The 20,743-nt window shown below is 36.2% G+C and overlaps 1 long non-coding RNA gene across 1 annotated transcript; it reads left to right on the forward strand.

The window, feature by feature from the left end:
• The first annotated feature begins 2,878 nt into the window (after window positions 1-2,878).
• LOC129035204 (uncharacterized) lies at window positions 2,879-20,572 on the forward strand. Its single transcript, XR_008502141.1, has 3 exons — window positions 2,879-2,966; window positions 14,645-14,718; window positions 20,308-20,572. It is a non-coding gene; the product is annotated as an uncharacterized LOC129035204 (long non-coding RNA).
• The last annotated feature ends 171 nt before the right edge of the window (window positions 20,573-20,743 follow it).

The raw sequence follows: 20,743 nt of genomic DNA on the forward strand, positions 1-20,743 counted from the left end.
CATGATTGTATATCTAGAAAACCCCATAGTCTCAGCCCAAAATCTCCTTAAGCTGATAAGCAACTTCAGCAAAGTCTCAGTATACAAAATCAATGTACAAAAATCACAAGCATTCTTATACATCAATAACAGACAAACAGAGAGCCAAATCATGAGTGAACTCCCATTCACAATTGCTCCAAAGAGAATAAAATACCTAGGAATCCAACTTACAAGGGATGTGAAGGACCTCTTCAAGGAGAACTACAAACCACTGCTCAAGGAAATAAAAGAGGATACAAACAAATGGAAGAACATTCCATGCTCATGGGTAGGAAGAATCAATATCATGAAAATGGCCATCCTTCTCAAGGTAATTTACAGATTCAATACCATCCCCATCAAGCTACCAATGACTTTCTTCACAGAATTGGAGAAAACTACTTTAAAGTTCATATGGAACCAAAAAAGAGCCCGCATCGCCAAGTCAATCCTAAGCCAAAAGAACAAAGCTGGAGGCATCACACTACCTGACTTCAAACTATACTACAAGGCTACAGTAACCAAAACAGCATGGTACTGGTACCAAAACAGAGATATAGATCAATGGAACAGAACAGAGCCGTCAGAAATAATGCCACATATCTACAACTATCTGATCTTTGACAAACCTGAGAAAAACAAGAAATGGGGAAATTTCTTTACTGTGGAAGTGATGGGATGTCTTGTGCCTTGTGGAATATTGGACAGTATCCCTTCCACACTAGACCTCAATAGCCCTCTCTAGTTGTAACAACCAACGTGTATCCAGACATTGTCAATTGTACGCTGTGGTGCAGTGGAGACCATTGCCACAAGTTGGGAATCACTGTCCTAGAGACACTTTATTTACCAAGTTAGTAATAAATATGCAAGTGAAAAATGTTCCAGTATTGCTGAGATGTTCAGTATTGACTGTTGAAGGTAGGCTGAGAATGACAGGAGATTTTGTTATAAAGCTGGTCTCCCTATAGCATTTGGGATAATAAGATTCTGAAATACCACATGACAAATAGTAGAGGCAAGAGAGACAATATCATAATGGGCAGCAAGGTTGAAGTGAAGAATGTTAATAAAACATGAAGATGCAAGGGCCAAGATGAATAAACCACAGAAAAGTACATTTCTTAACATCTATGATAAAAATATATCAAGATTGAATGAGCAAAATGTTGAAGTCAGTTACCTCAGTGAGCTTTCATGGCCCATTCCCCACCTTTCATAGCTTAGACATTTTTTAGCCTAAGAACAACTGGTTATGAGAGGAGCAGGGCCCCATGAAGAAGGAACCTTTAATAGCACAGCAAGTGTACACAGTAGTGATTTTTCACCTTCCTTTACTAAACACATTTATATGGCAATTTACTTGGGTAATTTTACACAGAGGTAAAGGAAGATCTCGTATTTCAATGGCTAGTTAGAAAAAAAATGCTATGGACACAGATACTAGATACCTAAATTCTCATTCTGTCTGCTATGGTAGACCATAAGCACATACGGTCCAGTCATAAGGGGAGTCTTGGTCCAGATCTGACTCATAGAAGATCCACTACATCCACAAGCCCCATTTTACAAATATATAATTTGAATGAACATCTTTAGTAGTTGACAGAACCCACACATTGGTTTCTGTGGAGTAAGAAAAATTGCATTAGGAAATGCCAAAAGGAAAACTCTGAAACTGATCCCTTTCATAAAATATAGCAAATCCTGAACAAAATTATATCACAAGGTGATTAATGCTACTCACAAAAAGTTAAAAGATGCAGGGATTGTGATCCCCATGATATCACCATTTAGTTCACAAGACGATTCCCTAAAATATAGTTGTCCGCTTATGATATCACCATTTAGTTCACAACACGATCCCCTACAATATAGTTGGTCCGGCTTATGAATCAGGACCACTGTAAACTTAATTGCAGCTGTTGTACCAGATTTGGTATATTTACAAGGGTAGATTAGCACAGTCTCTGTTATATACTGTTAGCTATTGATAGAGCAAGTGCCTTCTTTTACGTACCCACTGAGAAGGAGAATAAGAAACAGTCACATTCACAATGAATATACGACAGCAAACATTGTGGGTCTTTCTCTTGAAAAAGTTTATTTCTCTAGCTTGCTGACACAATATACCAGTAGGCTCTAGTACCATCTAAACAATCCACAGGAGATAGAGTTGGTCCACTCTTCATCTTGATTGACTTGATGAACAAAAAATGGCTAGCAGTCCAAATACCTTGCTCTAGAGGGTAAAGATATATCCCTACAGTTATTCACGTGCCTATCATATTTCTCAAATTTTTAGGAATCCAAGGCAGGCCAACATATTGAAATAATAGCTATAAAACTGCTAACCTTCTTTGGGGATCATACACAGCATACTATACTTGGGAATGGCATTCTGACACATTTATTACATAATAATGCTATTACATGTAATGCTATTCTGACACATTTGTTAGGTATTGTTAATGTGTACTGTTAATTGTTACTGTTAATTAACAACTGTTAATTGTACTGTTAATTGTACTGTTAATTGTACTGTTAATTGTTAGCCATTGTTAATGGCTTTGAGTGGGACTTAGAACAAGAAAAGGCTCTGAAACAGATCCAAGATGTTGTTTGAGCCATGCAACTAGAAGATCTCATAGAACTAAAGTTATCTAATTTACAGAAAAGGTTTTACGTGATGCTTGTTGTACAGATTCATATGAAAACTGTAGTTCAAACTCCAAGGTTTAAGAAGTCAGAAAGATCATGCCATTTGCAACAAACATGCATGCATATTTGAAAAGCAACTGTAAGTATGCTATTGGACATTGGTAAAGATTGAATATCTGACCATGGCATATCAAGAAACCCTGGAATGAGTACTGCTTATCAAGATCTGGGTATGAGAAGACTTAAAAAGTCAGATAGTCAGTGAGAACCAGCTAGAATCCATGGTAAGATGGAAGCAGTGCATCTAGGATCAATCTCAAGTTTAATGGGTAAAAATAAGATACATAAATGCCACCCACCACTGTTGCAGTACTACTTTCTTTTATACTCACATCTGTGTTCTCAAGCTGGATCTTTTTTTAATGGCTGAAGAGGAAGAATAGTATAGAACTTACTTCATGAATAGGTCACCTTAGTATGTTTGCATTAGCCAAAAATGGACTTTTGTACAACTTTTTTTTTTCTTCCGAGATGGAGTCTAGGTCTGTCACCGAGGCTGGAGCGCAATGGTGCAATCTTGGCTCACTGAAACCTCTGCCTCCTGGGTACAAGTGATTCTCTTGCCTCAGCCTCCTGAGTAGCTGGGATTATGGCCACCTGCCACCAGCCCAACTAATTTTTGTATTTTTAGTAGAAATGGGTTTTGCCAAATTGGCAAGGCTGGTCTCTAGCAGTAGCTATGAGACATAATGGTGAGAAGGAATCTTTTCAGTCAGTATAGGGTTGGCAGGTACATCTTGTGGTCCATTTTATGACAAAAGAGAATCGATACGGTTTGGCTGTGTTCCCACCCAAATCTCATCTTGAATTGTAGCTCCCATAATTCTCATGTCACAAGAGTGACCTGGTGGGAGGTAATTGAATCAGGGGTGTGTCTTTCCCATGCTGTTATCATGATAATGAATAAGTCTCATGTGATCTGATGGTTTTATAAAGGGCAGTTCCCCTGCATTTGTACTCTTGCCTGCCACCATGTAAAATGTCCCTTTGCTCTTCCTTTGTCTTCCACCACGATTGTGAGGCCTCTCAAGCCATGTGAAACTGTGAGTCCGTTAAACCTCTTTTTCTTTATAAATTACCCAGTCTCAGGTATGTCTTTATTGGCAGGATGAGAATAGACTAATACAGTTAATTGGTACCAGGTAGTGGGGTGCTGCTGTAAAGATACCCAAAAATGTGGAAGCAACTTTGGAACTGGGTAAGAGGTAGATGTTGGAACAGTCTGGAGGGCTCAGAAGAAGACAGGGAGATCTGGGGAAGTTTGGAACTTCTTAGAGACTTGTTGACTGGATTTGACCAAATGCTGCTCATCTCAGATGGAGATGAAGAACTTGTTGGGAAGTGGAAAAAGGTGACTCTTGCTATGTTTTAGTAAAGAGACTGGTGGCATTTTTCCCCTGCCCTAGAGATCTGTGGAACTTTGAACTTGATAAAATGATTTAGGACATCTGGCAGAAGAAATTTCTAAGCAGTAAAGTGTTCAAGATGTAACTTGGGTGCTGTTAAAAGCATTCAGCTTTATGTATTCACAAAGATATGGTTTGGAACTGGACTTTATGTTCAAACAGGAAGCAGAGCATAATATTCAGAAAATTTGAAGCCTGATGATATTACAGAAAAGAAAAATAAATTTTCTGAGGAAATTTAAGCCCAATGTAGAAATTTGCATAAGTAATGAGGAGTCAAATGTTAGTCACTAAGAAAATGGGAAAAACATCTCCAGGGCATGTTAGAGGTCTTCAAAACAGCCCTTCCCCTCACAGTCTGGAGGCCTAGGAGGGAAAAATGGTTTTATGGACCAGGTCCAAGGCACCCTGCTCTGTGCAGCCTTGGGAGATGGTGCCCTGCATCCCAGCTGCTTCAGCTCCAGCCCTGGCTAAAAAGGGCCAAGGTACAGCTCACACCATTACTGCAGAAGGTGCAAGCCCCATGCCTTGGCAGCTTCCACATGGTATTGGGTCTGTGGGTGAAAAGAAGACAAGAACTGAGGTATGGGAACCTCCTCCTAGATTTCAGAGGATGCATGGAAATGTGTGGATTTCCAGGCAGAAGTTTGCTGAAGGGGCAGAAGGCTCATGGAGAACCTCTGTTAAGGCAGTGTGGAAGAGAAATGTGGGGTCAGAGCCCCCACACAGAGGCCCCACTAGGGCACTGCCTAGTGGACCTACGAGAAGAGGACTACCATCTTTCAGACTCCAGAATGGTAGATCCACCAACAGCTTGCACCGTGCACCTGGAAAAGCTACAGACACTCAACGCCAGCCCATGAAAGCAGCAGGGAGGAAGGATGTACTCTGCAATGCCACGGGGGCAGAGCTGCCCAAGACCATTGAGAACCACCTCTTGTATCAGTGTGACCTGAATGCGAGACATGGGGTCAAAGGAGATCATTTCAGAGCTTTAAGATTTGGCTGCTCTGCTGGATTTTGGACTTGCACGAGGCCTGTAGTCCCTCTGTTTTGGCCAATTTCTCCCATTTGGAATGGCTGTATTTACCCAATGCCTGTACCCCCATTGTATCTAGGAAATAATTAACTTGTTTCTGATTTTACAGGCTCATAGGCAAAAGGGACTTGCCTTGTCTTAAATGAGATTTTGGACTCTGGACTTTGAGTTAATGCTGAAATGAGTTAAGGCTTTGGGTGACTGTTGGGAAGGCATGATTGGTTTTGAAATGTGAGGACATGAGATTTGGGATAGGCTGGGGCAGAATGATATGATTTGGCTGTGTCCCCTCCCAAATCCCCTCTTTAACTGTAGGTCCTACAATTCCCACGTATCATAGGAGGGACCCTTCTGTGGGAGGTAATTGAATCATGGGGGTGGTTCTTTCCCATGCCGTTTTCATGATAGTGAATAAGTCTCATGAAATCTTATGGTTTTGTAAAGGGGCATTCCCCTACACAAGCTCTCTTGCCTGCCATGATGAGAAACATGACTTTGATCCACATTCTCCTTTAGCCATGATTGTGAGGCCTAACCAGCCATGTGGAACTGTGAGTAAATTAAACCTGTTTCCTTTATAAATTACCCAGTCTCGAGTATGTCTTTATTAGCAGTGTGAGAACAGACTAATATAAGAATTAAACCAAAATTGTCATTTTAGTTATTTATTTCATTTTACAAACAGGTTATCACTCTGTCATCCAGGCTGGAGTGCAGTGGCATGATCATAACTCACTTCAGCCTTGAACTTCTGGGCTCACGTGATCATCACACTTAAGTCTCATATAGTGCTGGGATTACAGGCATGTGCCACCACATCCAGCTCCAAATTTATTATATATAATATTCATGGACAGTACCAAATGGGTTATCTGTTTGGCCATAGGCTTGTAAGAAACAATATTGAAATATGAGTACAAGGAAGTTTGGGGAAGATGCATATGGGTGAAGCAATAAGAATGGGCACAAGTGTGCAGATCTTTAATTTGTACACTAATAGCTACTGAAGAATATTCACTGAGAAAGAGATTATGCTCTTCTCTTAAATTAGTAAACCACATGGACTCAGAATCCAAGGGATGGAAATCAGGGTGACTCTACTATTCTACTGAGCCTCTTAGGAATTTTGTGTTTCTTAAACTTTCAACTTTAGATTCTGTAGTTCCAAAGTCCTAGTTCTCACAGAAGAGATGTTTCCTCCTGGGTACTCAGTAAGAGATTCACTAAACTTACATAAACCACAGTGGCCTTATGAACTCTTTAGCTTCTTGTGGTAGAAGATTATCAGGAAAAAAATAGAGTAGTCATAGTAGAGTAATAATTGAACATGATCATTATACATGGGAAGGTTGTTGGCAAATATCGGAGCAGGAATGAATATGTTTTGCACTTTGATGATCAACTGGGTAATATCTTGATAGTTTCTATTCAGTTTTAACTGTAACTGAGCAGGTGCAGAAATATTAGCTTGACCAGTAAATTGAACCCAGAAGCTCAGAATCTCCTCAAAGATGAGAATCTGTGTCACCAGGAAAACAACCTATACCTACAAAATGCTATCTGAGAAGGAGTAACTTTAGAATGGATGGTGAAGAGGGAAGATGATGGGTATCCTTTATGGCCTTCAGACAAAAAGCAACATCATGATTTATAGTGAATAAAATTAACTCTTCTCTTATACATTCCCTAGAAACTGTGACCAATGAGAATCCCAGAGAAGTTCTGCCCTAATGGAGTCAACCTGATTTGAGATGCAAATGGATTTGAGCAATGTGAGTTGTGGACTATAGCAGATGCTGCTGGTGTACCACCCAGATCCATTTTTTGATTTAGGGCAGTACACGTCCCCTCAACTACTGTGTTTTCTGCCACTTTCTGATAGCTTCATCCTCTCTTGAGAATTACTTTTGCCTAGAACAACGTTGCCCAGAGATGCCTGTGAGATTTTGCACCTGTGCCTCAATCCCAGGACAGTCTGAATCAATGACACACTGAAAAGCAAATTTAAAAGACTGATTCCCTTTCTTCAAGGAAGGGACAACTCGATTGACATTTATGCTTCAGAAATTCCCTCTGTATGATTTATGAAAACATTCAGTTTTACATATTTGTCTTAGATATTCATAAGCTTATTAGAATACTTACATGTGGCAAAGGTTTCAATTAAATAAATGTTAAATTGTAATGCAGCTTTTCTCAATTTATAATACAATATAACCTCTTTTAGATTAAGCATTAGATAGCTTACTGAATTAGCATTTTTTGGTAGTGAAAAGTTGATTTATATGCTTTCCAAACTGGATATAATTAAGTTGATTTTTTTTACTTGCCTTAAAATTTTTACTTAAATCTCTCTCTTCAGCAACTTTTATGTGATGTCAGAGTTATTGAAGCAATTAGAATAAGATCTGTAGATTGGCAGCTCTCTACAGAAGTCACACTTGTAGCAAATTCCTTAACTCCTGTATTCTAACCAGGGGAAATTGAGTAAAATTTTATTGTCAAATTGAGAATCCTACTAGATGATTACAAATAGTCCTTACATATTTGTAAATAATAAATGAATATAAAGATGTTGATTTATAATCATTGAATTATGTTTCTCATTGACAAGTACTTAGAAAACAATACTTTAGGAATCATACATTAAATTTATCAACCTTTATCTAATATGATAATCCATCCTAACTATGTTACAAAAAAAGGAATTTGAAAGTGCTTTTAAATGTAAAGGTCTACAGAAATAATATTGGTATAAAATGCAATATTTTCAATAACCCTACAATTATTATTTACATAAGATCACAATTGAACTGGAATTACAGAAAAAGAAAGGAATTACAGAATTACAGAAAGAAAGAAAGAAAGAAAGAAAGAAAGAAAGAAAGAGAAAGAAAAGAACACAGTCAGTTCTGTAGACCCATATAAAAGTCATTATCTGACCACTCTGCTAACATCCCTCCCTAGCACTTGTCTAGCTTAGCCACATTTTCTGATAGGTTTGTTTACACTTGCTAGAGATCAGCCACCACCCCTGGTGCTCAATTCAGCCTTTAGATACAGACTGGCAGCTCCCCTTGACTATCACAAAAACAGAATTTGGCCTGCAGTGATTCACACAGATGGGGGGCAGAAAAACAAACTTCAAAGAACTAAAGTGGCCATGAAGCTAAGGCTCAGGAGAGGATATGGTGAAGGGGATTAAGTGGAATGACAAAGGGATTTTGTACAGCAGCATTGTGGGATCTCTTACGTACACTTGTTAAACAGTAAGAACATCACAACCCCCTGGAGTTCATAAATAGCATCCGTAACTATGAAGTCTGATATCTCAGTCATTCCTTGGGCAATATAGTATTGGCTTAAAAATTGTCAGTCAGTAGAAGACACTCTTTAAATGTTGTCAATGATTGACACTGAGGTTTTTTTTCTTTCATTGCAAGAGAAAAATACCATCCTTGTCCCCAGTTTTGACTACAATCTCATTCAATGTAAGGTGTTATAAAAAAGGAAAGAGAAAAATGAGGAGTCCAGGATGCTGTCATTCTTTCCTGTCTTTTATATGTACTTAGGAAAGGGATTCAATGTGTTCCTAGGGGCCTCAAACTATTATTATTCAGAGATAATTATCTAGAGATAATAACTCTTATGAAAACCCAACAGACAAGGTATAATGCTTCTCTCTTTCTTCTTTTGTCTTTTCTCCTTCCTTCCTTCCTTCCTTCCTTCCTGCCTCCCTCCCTGCCTTACTTCTTCCTTCCTTTCTTCCTTCCTTCCTGCCTTCCTCCCTGCCTTACTTCTTCCTTCCTTTCTTCCTTCCCTTTCTTCTGGATTTTTATGTGAGATCCCTACATTTTTAAATTTTGACAATTCATTTAAGTAAATGATAATCAAAGAGAAACACCCACTATTTGATCAATTGGCAACCACTTAGAAACAGACACTACTTGATCAATTGGCAACCACTTAGAAATCTGTATCTTAGTGCCTGTCTTTCTAGACCATAGTTGTTAATATGGTATTTAGCCATTTTATTGAGATGTTATTCACAAATATGAAATTGTTTTCAGTAAATTCATAGAATTCTATAAACATCACCACAATACATTTCAAAATATTTTTTATGACCTCAAAAACAAATCCTGGACCCTTTACCTATCACTCTCTTGTTTCCCTCATTCCCAAGCAATCACTAGTCTGCTTTTCATCCCTATAGATTTGCCTATTGTGGACATTTGATTTAAGTGGAATAACATAAGGTCTTTTGTGACTGGCTTCTTTCACTTATAGCATGATGTTTTTCAGTGAAAAAGTGGGAAGATGAAGAGTTTGGAGGGCTTTTAAATGGAGTAAAATGGAAACAAAGACAAGTTATCTCAACGCCAAGGACAGTAGGGGATAGAAGGATATGTCAAGGTTTGAAAACCATCCTTCAGAAATGCAGGAAAGTTAAAGTTAGAAGTAAGTACTGAAAGCTTTCTGCAATCACACCTAGAAGACACCTCAAGGATCACACCTTGTGAAAGCTCAAGGGCTTTAGCTTTTGATAACGAATCTTGACCAGGGATGACAGTCACCTGGTATGCACACGTTTGGCTGTATCAGTTGTTTACAGAGATGAGGTCTGATTTGGTTATCTGCATCTGTGACCTATCTGTTGTTAAAAAGTATAAATATTCTGAATTGGGATAGCAATTTTTCAGGATGCTACCCTTGAGGAAGTCGTAGGTTCTAGTCACCAGTGTTGTTCAGAATAGGAAAAAAAATGTAGAATAATGTAAAGATCCTCAGTGCTTGGCTCTAACACACTCAGAGATACCTGCTTGTAATAAGGAGAATTATCCAAAAACATCCTCTGCAAAGAAGCAAAGCATTGTCAGGTCTCAGCACATCATTTCTAAAGAGGCTAGCAGGTCTAATTTCAATGGCTAGATGCTAATTCTAATTTTTAAAAACTAGTGTGGAAGATGACTTTCTTAAAAAGTCTTTCAACAGTATACAAGGAAAACAAAATTTTGAAATGTGGAATTTTTAGGTAAACCACCAGAGCAGAGGAGAGTCTTTAAAATATGGAGTATGAGTTAGATACATAGCTAAGAAGGATTGCTAGATGACTGGGGGCTTGAACAACACAATACATTGAAAAAACATCAGCAACTTTCTTTTTATAAAAAAATGCTTTAATATACAACTCTACTTTAGCAACATCATTTAGAAAAGCAGTTCTTTTGAATTTGGAGTGTCATTTTTATTTTTAAAACAGAATACATTTTCCATGTTTTTTTTTTTTTTTCAAATTCAAAGCAGGCATTTTATGGGATTTTTTTTCCAAGTACTTTTTTTCTTGTTATGTGCTACAGTAGAAACTATATTTTGTAGCTTCTAATTTAACATTACTTCTTAAACACACCACCCTTTATTATGCAAACCATTCTCTGTGACCACATCTTGGCTGTGCTCACACATTCAAAAACTTAAGCTTTGAAAGATTAGGTAACTTTTCTAAGATTCACAAATATCAAATGGTTAAGCTCTTATTTAAATCTATAAAGACCATGTGATTTTCACTATCATTCATTGTAATATACAAAAACGGTTTTAAAAACGTAAATAATTTTACCATGTTAGAAAGATATCACATTCTTTACAGAAAACTCAAGATAATGTTTTCTATGAATAAAACTTATATAAATGTTTCAAAACTCATTAGGTAGGGTTTTGAAATCAGATCGGAGTTGTATCCAAGCTCTTAACCATCAAAAAGAACCCATAAGGAGTTACTGAGTCGCTCTGAACCTCCATTTTTTCATGCAATTTCATATACAGAGCATATTTGCAAACGCTGTACCAATAAAGCCCAATAATGTTCAATTTTTAAAAAAAAAGTTTCCAATAACATTTTGAACAATGTTAGGCATAGAATGATTCACCTTCATCTTGTAGGTAGGCCCTATCTCCAGTCTCCTTCAAAGTGAGTTTATTTTTCTATGTTCCAGCAACCATCTCTTCACAGAAAGTCGTAACTGTCATATTATTTCTGTGTGATAAAGACACATCCCACCATTCTATTCTTTGGGGATTGGTAGACATATTGTGTGTGTGTAGTCTCTCTGTTGGTCTAGTTTGATTTACTTTCCTGCTAATCAGGACCACTTCGATATATATTAATATAGCTCTTTTGTTTGTTATGACTACAGTCCATGTAGAAAAGCAATGATCCCTGGAGCAATGGTTCTATTTGAACTTTGCTCAAAACAAACTGCAAAATTCTGGCTTCTCCCCTTCATAGGAAAGCTAGCATCACAGTTAACCTCCTGAGACGAGATAGGAGAGTGATTTAGCAAAGCATTTGATTCATGTCTCTCATCCATAAAGTTTTAAAATGTTTCAGATACATTAAGTCTTCATTACAAGTAAAATCCCTGTGAGACTAGCCATTATTTTAAATGTGATCTCCAGATTTTCTAGTTTTACAGTGTAGGCCAGTGAACAATCTACTGTGTTTTTAAGCTCTTAGGTCTGATTATCTTTAATTTCTTTTTTAGGTTTTATGTTCAATTTTCGACAAGAACTCAGGAAACTGTAGTACCTCCTTTATGTGACATTATCTGGCAATGAGTTTTCTAGTGAAGCAAACTTTCTGGATAATTGATGATTAACTCTTTATATCTTAATGGTTTCATACGTTTTAATGTTTTTATACAGATTTGTTTTATGGTACCCAGGATTTGTTTTAATTAAGTTTGATAAGACACACAGGCACGAACGTGACTGTGATTAATAAAGGCATTTGTATTATTCTCACGGTCTCCTAAAAATAGGAGGCCCAGCACACCATGCCTGGGAAGTATCTTCATGAGATGAGCAGGCAGAGAGGAGAGCTAAGGGCAGAGCCTTGACTGGAGTTTTTGTAGGGAGGAATGGACAATGGTAAGTATACAAGCCAAGTAGGTTTAAAATGAGATATTTTGATTAATTTGGTGGGCTGTGGGGTGCAGGAGGAGTCCCTAGTTGTCAGTGACCTTGCTCTGGGGTGATTAGGCCTGGAGGAAAGTGTTCCATAGTGTAAACATAACAGAAGGAGAAGGAGACATAGATTTGGGATTGGCTGGTTTGCATACCAAAGGCATGCTCTCAAGCAAGTCCTTTACTATCTCTGAGAATGAACTAATCCTGGGTGAGACAATCTCTCTCAGGTCAGCAAGGCCCAGATGCCACAGCATTAGGAATTCAGAAAATAGGAAAAACTACTGGGTATATACCCAAAGGATTATAAATCATGCTGCTATAAAGACACATGCACACATATGTTTATTGCGGCACTATTCACAATAGCAAAGACTTGGAACCAACCCAAATGTCCAACAATGATAGACTGGATTAAGAAAATGTGGCACATAGACACCATGGAATACTATGTAGCCATAAAAAAGGATGAGTTCACATCCTTTGCAGGGACATGGATGAAGCTAGAAACCATCATTCTCAGCAAACTATCACAAGGACAAAAAACCAAACACCACATGTTCTCACTCATAGGTGGGAATTGAACAATGAAAACACTTGGACACAGGAAGGGGAACATCACACACCGGGGCCTGTTGTGGGGTGGGGGGAGGGAGGAGGGATAGCATTAGGAGATATACCTAATGTAAATGAGGAGTTAATGGGTGCAGCACACCAACATGGCACATGTATACATATGTAACAAACCTGCACGTTGTGCACATGTACCCTAGAACTTAAAGTATAATAAAAATACATATATATAAAATAGTTAATTGTTAATTCTAAATGCATTACTTTATCACTTTTGAAATCACACCCTAAGCAAGTTTTTGTTGACAAAATTATTTTTATTAAAAATAAAGCATCATTTTTCATTGCAATATGGTTATGGTGAAATAACCTCATATTATAAAAATTTTTAAAATTATTCTTCTTTCTATCTGGTGAGATTACTAAAACTGGTCTGTTGCAGTTTTAGATTTGAAACAAGAAAAAAATATATAACTGCTATATGACTGACCTGCTGAATATATTTGAATTAAAAAAAAACCAGTAGATAGGTTGTTTTAAAATATCTCATGACCAGTTTTTAATATGTTGTTTCATACCTCTCTTTTGTGAGATTTCCAACTACAACTTCTTGTTTCTGATATTAGGCCTCCTCTGCTTCACCTCTATCCATTTTTTCCCTCTGATTTACAATGATAAGGAACTTGAGATAAACACCCTTTTCAATGTGTGCATTAATGAAAACAGTAACTGGCATGATCTTTACAATATGCAACATTTTGCATGGGCAATTTTGACTCTTTTGATCACTTTTGTCACAGTGCCTAAGTCTCTGTGTTGTTTGACTACGCCAAGATGGTGAGTTCTGCACCTGTGATTTGCCACTCCAGTTTCCAAATTTTTAAATAGTCATGAATCGCTTCACAATGGGAATATGTTCCAAAAATTGAGTTATTAGCCAATTTTGTGATGCAAACATCATAGGATATACTTACACACACTTACATGAAATAGCCTACTACACACCTAGGCTATATGGTGTGGTTTATTGCTCCCGAGATGCAAATTTGTACAGCATCTTACCATATAAATATTGTAGGCAATTGTAACACAATGGTAAGTTTTTGCATATCTAGACATATCTAAACATAAAAAAGGTACAGTAAATATACAGTATTATAATCTTATGAGACCACTCTAGCATAAGCAGTTGATTGTTGACTGAAATGGTTTCATTTCAGAAGACTCCTGTGTCACATAACACTTATATTAAATAAATTTCTATGCTTTTGTGTTGCTAATCTGTCTTTTGTTATAGAGAACTCAGCCATGAACTTAAGATGGGAAAAAAAGATACTCTTTTTTTCTACAATACCGATATTACCAGACAGAATTTTTTGTCTGTTTATTTATCTTTTTAGTGTTTCTTTCTTGCTCAATGTTCACTTCTTAGTTGTATATCTAATACACCTCTTTCACTGTAACTGTCATCTTTCCAATCAACAAATATACCAAATATCTTCTGTTTCCCTATCTTATTTTTTTATCCTAGGACAGATGAATACCAATACACAATAAATACACACACACACACACACACACACACTTCAGGTTTAACGTAGGACTTTCTAGTTCTATTATATGGAGTTTGAGGAAACTTAAAATACAGTACGAGAATTCTACTTTAGATCCCAGCCTTCTGACCCCATAATTAAACAACTAAGATAAATAAATAAGAAAAAAATGACAACATTGAGCAAAACAGTATTTTATACTTTCCAGATCTGTTCTTGGAATTATAAAGCAGAGTTCTCCTGGTGAGCTGAATGGACTACGTTCATATTTACGGCCATATTTAAATTTCAGTTAATTATACATAAGAGTGCTGGGCTAATTAATTATCCCCAATTCTGTAAACTAAATTTGATGTTTAATACAGATCTGTTGTGGGAAAACTAGAAGACCAAAAAAAGCACAAAAGTCAAGAAAGAAGTCTCTTTTCACATGAAAGTGGTATGTTGCCCTTGACAGATTTGGCTGCATATGGAGCAAAAGAGTGAGAGTTATCAAGATTGACCCAGAGGACAAGGGTTAGCTGCCCTTTTCTGAAGAACAGGTTAAATAGAGATACAACATTAGTGGGTTCTATCCATATGCATGATATTTATGCTACACAGTAAGCATATAGAATCATAATCATGGCTAAATATTTGCCCTGGAATGTGAACATGAAGGATATTGTAGGTTTCTTTTCAGAAGGAATCATGTGAGATAGGGCAGCAACCATGACTGTATCTCTCTACTAGGTTCTATTATTTATACTGCCTTTTTAAAAACATGTTTATCAGAAATTAAAGGAAAAGCTCCTTCTAAAGTAATTGCCTAAAATGGAGTTTTGCCTTTAATTTACCTTTGATCTTTAGCTGAATTTTTCGTTTTCATACTCTTGTTTCTACTTTTATTTCTTCAATTGACAGGTTTGGTTTTTTATCTTTATTTGTAAGGGCTCTTAAAATATTCATGTAGCAAATAGAATCTGAAGCTTGCCCTCCAAGCTTTTACCATGTATATGCATAATAGTAGTGCTTCACATGTAGTGTGAAAATTATCAGAATCTGAAGGGAGTCACTAGTGTTTTCAAAAAGATAAAGACAAATAGAGCCAGAAAAGGCCCTGAGAAGAAGGTTCTCATGCTTGTATGCCTGAGAACAAAACTACCACAAAGCATTGCAAAAATCACAACCTTGTACAGAAGCTATTTCAACCTTACACAAAAATACTTCTGCAAAAAAATCTTCCCAGAAACTCATCTCAGATTGTTGTCACCCTTGTTATTGATCCTTATAGTCAAGGATAATTACCTGACAACAATTGTTTAATTCTCTTCAATTTTTCCTTTAAAAACCTTTGTCTTCCTTGACCTCCCTGAATACACACATAGTTTACTATGGCACTTGTATTCCCACTGAAATACCTTAGTCCTGAATAAATATCTTTTTTCTTTTACAGAGCTGCTCTCTGTTATTTAGTTTGACAACAAGAATAAGGTAAGTTGTGCTCATGCAGCTGATATTCTTGCAGAAAAAGACAATATACCACAGGCATAATAACTAACTAACTTAAAACTTGTGCTGGAAGATGGTATATACTGTACAAAGTAAAATAAAATAGAACATAATTAGGGGAATAAGGATTTCCAGACTGAACATTTTAAATAGATTTGTGAGGGTCAGCTTCATTAAGAAGGTGATATCTGCGCAAAGGTAAGGCAGGAAGCCAATTGCAAATCTGGGAGAAGAGTGCTCCAGGCACAAAGATCAGCTAAAGCAAATGCCCTAAGGATGGAATGTGCTTGTCAGTTTCAACAACAGCTGGAAGGCCAATATGCAGGAGCAAGCGAGGAAAAGAAAAGGCAAGAACCAGTTGGAGGCAAGGTGGGGGTAATGGACTGTCATAACCTGGACGCAAATCACGTTGTACCTAGGAGACCATTGTGGAAAAATTTGAATTTAATATTATTAAAATGCAGAATTTTGAGCAAAGAAATAACATAATCCGATATATGTTAACATACTCTGATATATATACATACACATATATATATCCAATTATTTTATGCCTTTAATACTTATCCATGCTTATAAAACAGAAGAATAGCATAAAATAAATGTTGGAATAAAAATTTTTAAAATTAAATTTTAGTTTCTCCTTTCTAAAGTTAGAAAAGGACACTGAAACCTTGAAATAGAAATTATAGTTGATTAAAAAAACCCACAAAAACATGCCAAAAATTTATCTCATCTTTAGATGTAATGTCAGGTGGTAAAGAAGTTTTCTTACCAATAGCCTACTGTTAGTCAAGTTTTTTTTTTTTTTTTTTTCATTTTGAAGACTATTTTGAATTTCTCTGGTCTGATGAGAGAAACTGCTTTGATGCTGCACCCCTTTGGAATTTTGATTTTTCACATGATGTTCGTCACGGTCATAACAATACAGGTAGAGATTCAAGAATATTGGGTTAAAAATCCAAGGCTTATGTAGGCTTCTGTTTCAAACACAAATTCATGTAACTCCAGAAATAATCATGGCAATTCATACAATAAACACCACTGTCATGAATATTCATTGATGATGATGACAGCTTCAGAAAACAGGATTTTCCAGAGCTTCAAAGAACCACCGCTAATTTACAAAATAATTGGAAAGCTGTGCAAGCAGGAAAAAGTTCCCATCCTATGCCAGCACTCAATCCTTCAGTAGAAAGAAATCACTCCAGCTGCTGTTAAATGAAAAGCCTGTACTATAGGCAAAGACACAACTTACGAGGATATGGCAGTAACCTAGGCATAGAGATGACTATGGGACAAAGGACTAATAAAAATATGCTGAGAGACTGTCAGAGTTTGCATATATTTGGAAGTTATGGGAAACTAAAATAATAGATTACATGAAGACTCCAGGAGACAGAAGTGTATCCAGGAAGACTTCAAGGATTTGTACTTGGCAAGTGGAAAGAGAAAATTGTCATCAATTGTAATGGGGAAGGTCTTGTTAGATCAAGTTTCATGAAGAATTTCAGGGTTAAGTGTTTGGAATTTTATTTTTTTTGGTATATATGTTGAAAAATATTTTTCCTCTTTAATATTTTGTTTTAAATTATGCTTATATTACCTTTTGACATATACAAATTGTATAATTCCTTTAGATTGTTTATTTATTCAGAATATTTATTATGTATTTCCTATGTATCAGGCACTATTGTTCATATAAATAATATCCTTGTTTTCATGGCACTTACAGTCTATTAGTTGGGAAAATATTAAACACACTAATTGTTATCAGACATTATACATGTATATGTATACACACATTTTATTTATATGCTGTCACATAGTGATAAATATAAAATCATTTTAATACAAGTTTTCATTTTATGGAAGACTTCTATTTAATTGAGGCACTTAGGAAATTCATTTCTGAAGGTAATAAATTTGACCTGGCATTTGTACAAAATAAGAAGTTGTCATAAGGCTATCTAGAGTAATAGGATGGGTGGAGCAAAGTGCAATAGTTCCAAGGCAGAAGAGTTTTTAAAACGTTAAAAAGTGTGGCAAGACAATAGGAAGTGAGTAGGGGAGGCAGTCAGGGACAAGTTCCTGTTAGAATTTATAAGCCTGGAAGAAAATGTGAGTATTTTTCTAGGCATGATGGGAAGCCACCGGAGAACTTTGATTGGAGGAATGTCATGAACAGATTCATGTGTCAAATAATAATTTGGAAAAAATAGAAGTATATGTGTAGGAGGGCTGATAATATTCGAAAATGGAAGACTCTCAGAGGGGATTGCAATGGTCACATTTAGGTACGTTGTTGGCTTGGGCTAGGATGGTATTGCCAGAAAAAAGTTAGATTTCAGGGGTATTTTGAAGACTGAGTGACTGCAAGGTATCTCCAAGATTTTTAACCCCATTCACTGGAAGAACGGAGGTACCATGACTGAGAAGAATAACATTAGAATAAGGATTATACACTTTGGAGAGCAAAAATACTTAGAAAGTCATGAAAATTTGACTGTAGGATTCAAGGACTAAGTGCTAAGAAGCAAAATGTGGCTAGGTGAGAGGTACAGGAGGTGATTGAAAAAGACTCAGGATGCCCAACAACATTTGGGAGAAAACAGAGTCTAGATTGGAGGAAGGAAGGCTCTCTCAGGGCATTTATTACTCCCTGTTAGTTTTTACTTTTACTTCTTGCATTAATACCTTGAATCTTACCATCATAGATTCCTTCCTGGACTAACTCTTAGAAGAGCTAAAGAGCCTAGATGGACTGGAAGTGAAAGTGTTCCTGACAGCATTTATTTCAGAACAAGGGGAAATAATAGGATACTGGTTATCCTAAGTAGCAATAGCCGGGACTAAAGGGGGTGCCAATATTCATCAAAGAATTATTTATGTAAATATTTTTTACAGGCTCTGCTAATGGTCTATCAAGATATCCTGAGTTTCCAGTAGTGATGTTTCAGCTATAACACAGGCCTGGTAGACAAAGTATAGGAACTTCTATTTCTTGAAAAATAATATCTGCATTTTTCTTAGTTTTATTTATTGGTGTTTGTTATATAATTTTTCATGATAAAACTTTTTCTTCAGGGGAAAAAAAGAAAGAAGGAAAAAATAAAGAAAAAATCAATTAATAGAAAAAAAAAGAAAGATAGGAAAGAAGACAGACCTCTATTTTGCATGGAGATCATTAAAAAGCCCGTATTAAAAGTTATTTGGTGGAGGTAGTAATGTCTCCAGTGTTACAGAAGGGACAGTTCAGTATATAATGGAGTGGATGGTAGTAATAAAGTTTTTATGGAAAAGATGGATCTTGAAACCTGTTTAATATCTAGGTAAACAGTGAAAAGGGAGAGCACTTTTAAGATAGAGGAAACAAATTCAAACAGATGGAGACAAGAATAATTATCAAATGTGTTCATTCTCAAAATTTTTGAATGGTCCTCTGATGGTGACTATTATTTGTCTCTGTGCTTCCTCTTTTTTTAAAACCAGAGAATTTAGTAAAATTCTCTATTGGTCACCAATCTTTTCCTCCTCTGATAAATGTGTTAACTTACTCCACTACTGCTGAAAATCACTTTGACAAATTAAAAACAATTATGTTTTCATCAACACTGAATTACAGATATAAAATATCGTATGGGAATTATAATTTGATAAATGGGAACATTCTGGGTCCCATATTGAGTCCAGATGGTTACAATGTCTTTAATACATGTATCCATTTGGTATTACCGCATTTGTGTACCACAGTCTCCTCATTCATGTTTAATGATGGATAGATTCCAAATAATACAAGATGTTCTCCAACATGTTAAACTTACGGTGAGTAAGTGATCAGACAGTGAGCTCTCTCTTCCCAGTATACCTTGTAGTCTCAGCATAACTGTTTGAAGATAATTTGAATTTCAGTCAGATTGCATGATATTTTCCACTCTTGGAAAAAAAAGATAGAATAAAATAAACAATTGCTTCCCTCCAAAAGAAGGAAATGTTCTTAACCTAAACTTAAAGTTTGCAGTGCATCTAAAATTCCAGAATGCTTTCTTCAAACTGTTGTTAAATAGTAAACTTTGGACAACTATTAGTGAGGTCTAGATTTGGGAGGATTGACTATTCGCAAAGTTGTTTACAGTTAAATTAGGAAAGTAGGCAAATGTTGCTTTCAATATAATTCAGATGTATTTATTTTTCAATCTCTTACCTTTACTATAAATGCATTCCTCACCTACCAGGTGTTTGTATATTCATTTTTCTTCTTTTAAAGCAAGTGACAATGTTTGTAATTTGTTTCCTTAAGTGTATCTCAGAATTTTCAACCTATACTAAAATTTCATGGTTTCCCATTCGTTATTCAGAAAATATAAAATCAAATTATTTGGTATAACAGGAAGGTTTACTCATAGTCTTCAAATTTTTTATCCTCTCTAGTTTTGCAACATTGTCCTTTTTTTTTAACTTTTCTTTTTACTTTTTAATTAATGAACTTGGTATTCCATCCAAATTAAATTATTTTTCTTTCTTCATACTTCAACAGGCCTGAAGACAAATACTGCTATGAATGGTTACATCTAGGACTACTGAGATTAGCCCCAGATTCAACTCATTTTTTTTTTCATTTGCTCAGCAATATGACATGTTTATGCTGATTAGCTAAAAAGTTATGTGAGGAATGGGCAACAATATCTCTAAGGCAAGATATGCTCAGAACCGATATAGTTCATATAGACCTTGTCAGAGTAAATGACCATGTGCCTTTCAGAACACTAAAGAATAAAGTCTTTCCACATTAGAATGACAAATATGTTTTTATAATCAAACTGTTTTATTCCCAGCTTTATTACTTCCAACTGAGTACAAAAGAGGCTGTTCTACCATTCTCCAATTTTCCCTCAGTAACAGAACACCGATCAGTGTGCACAATTAAAAGACTACATTTCTCAACCTTCTTTTGGCATCATGTGACTAAATTT

The sequence above is a fragment of the Pongo pygmaeus genome, chromosome 3, assembly GCF_028885625.2.
Source record: "Pongo pygmaeus isolate AG05252 chromosome 3, NHGRI_mPonPyg2-v2.0_pri, whole genome shotgun sequence".
NCBI lineage: Eukaryota > Metazoa > Chordata > Mammalia > Primates > Hominidae > Pongo > Pongo pygmaeus.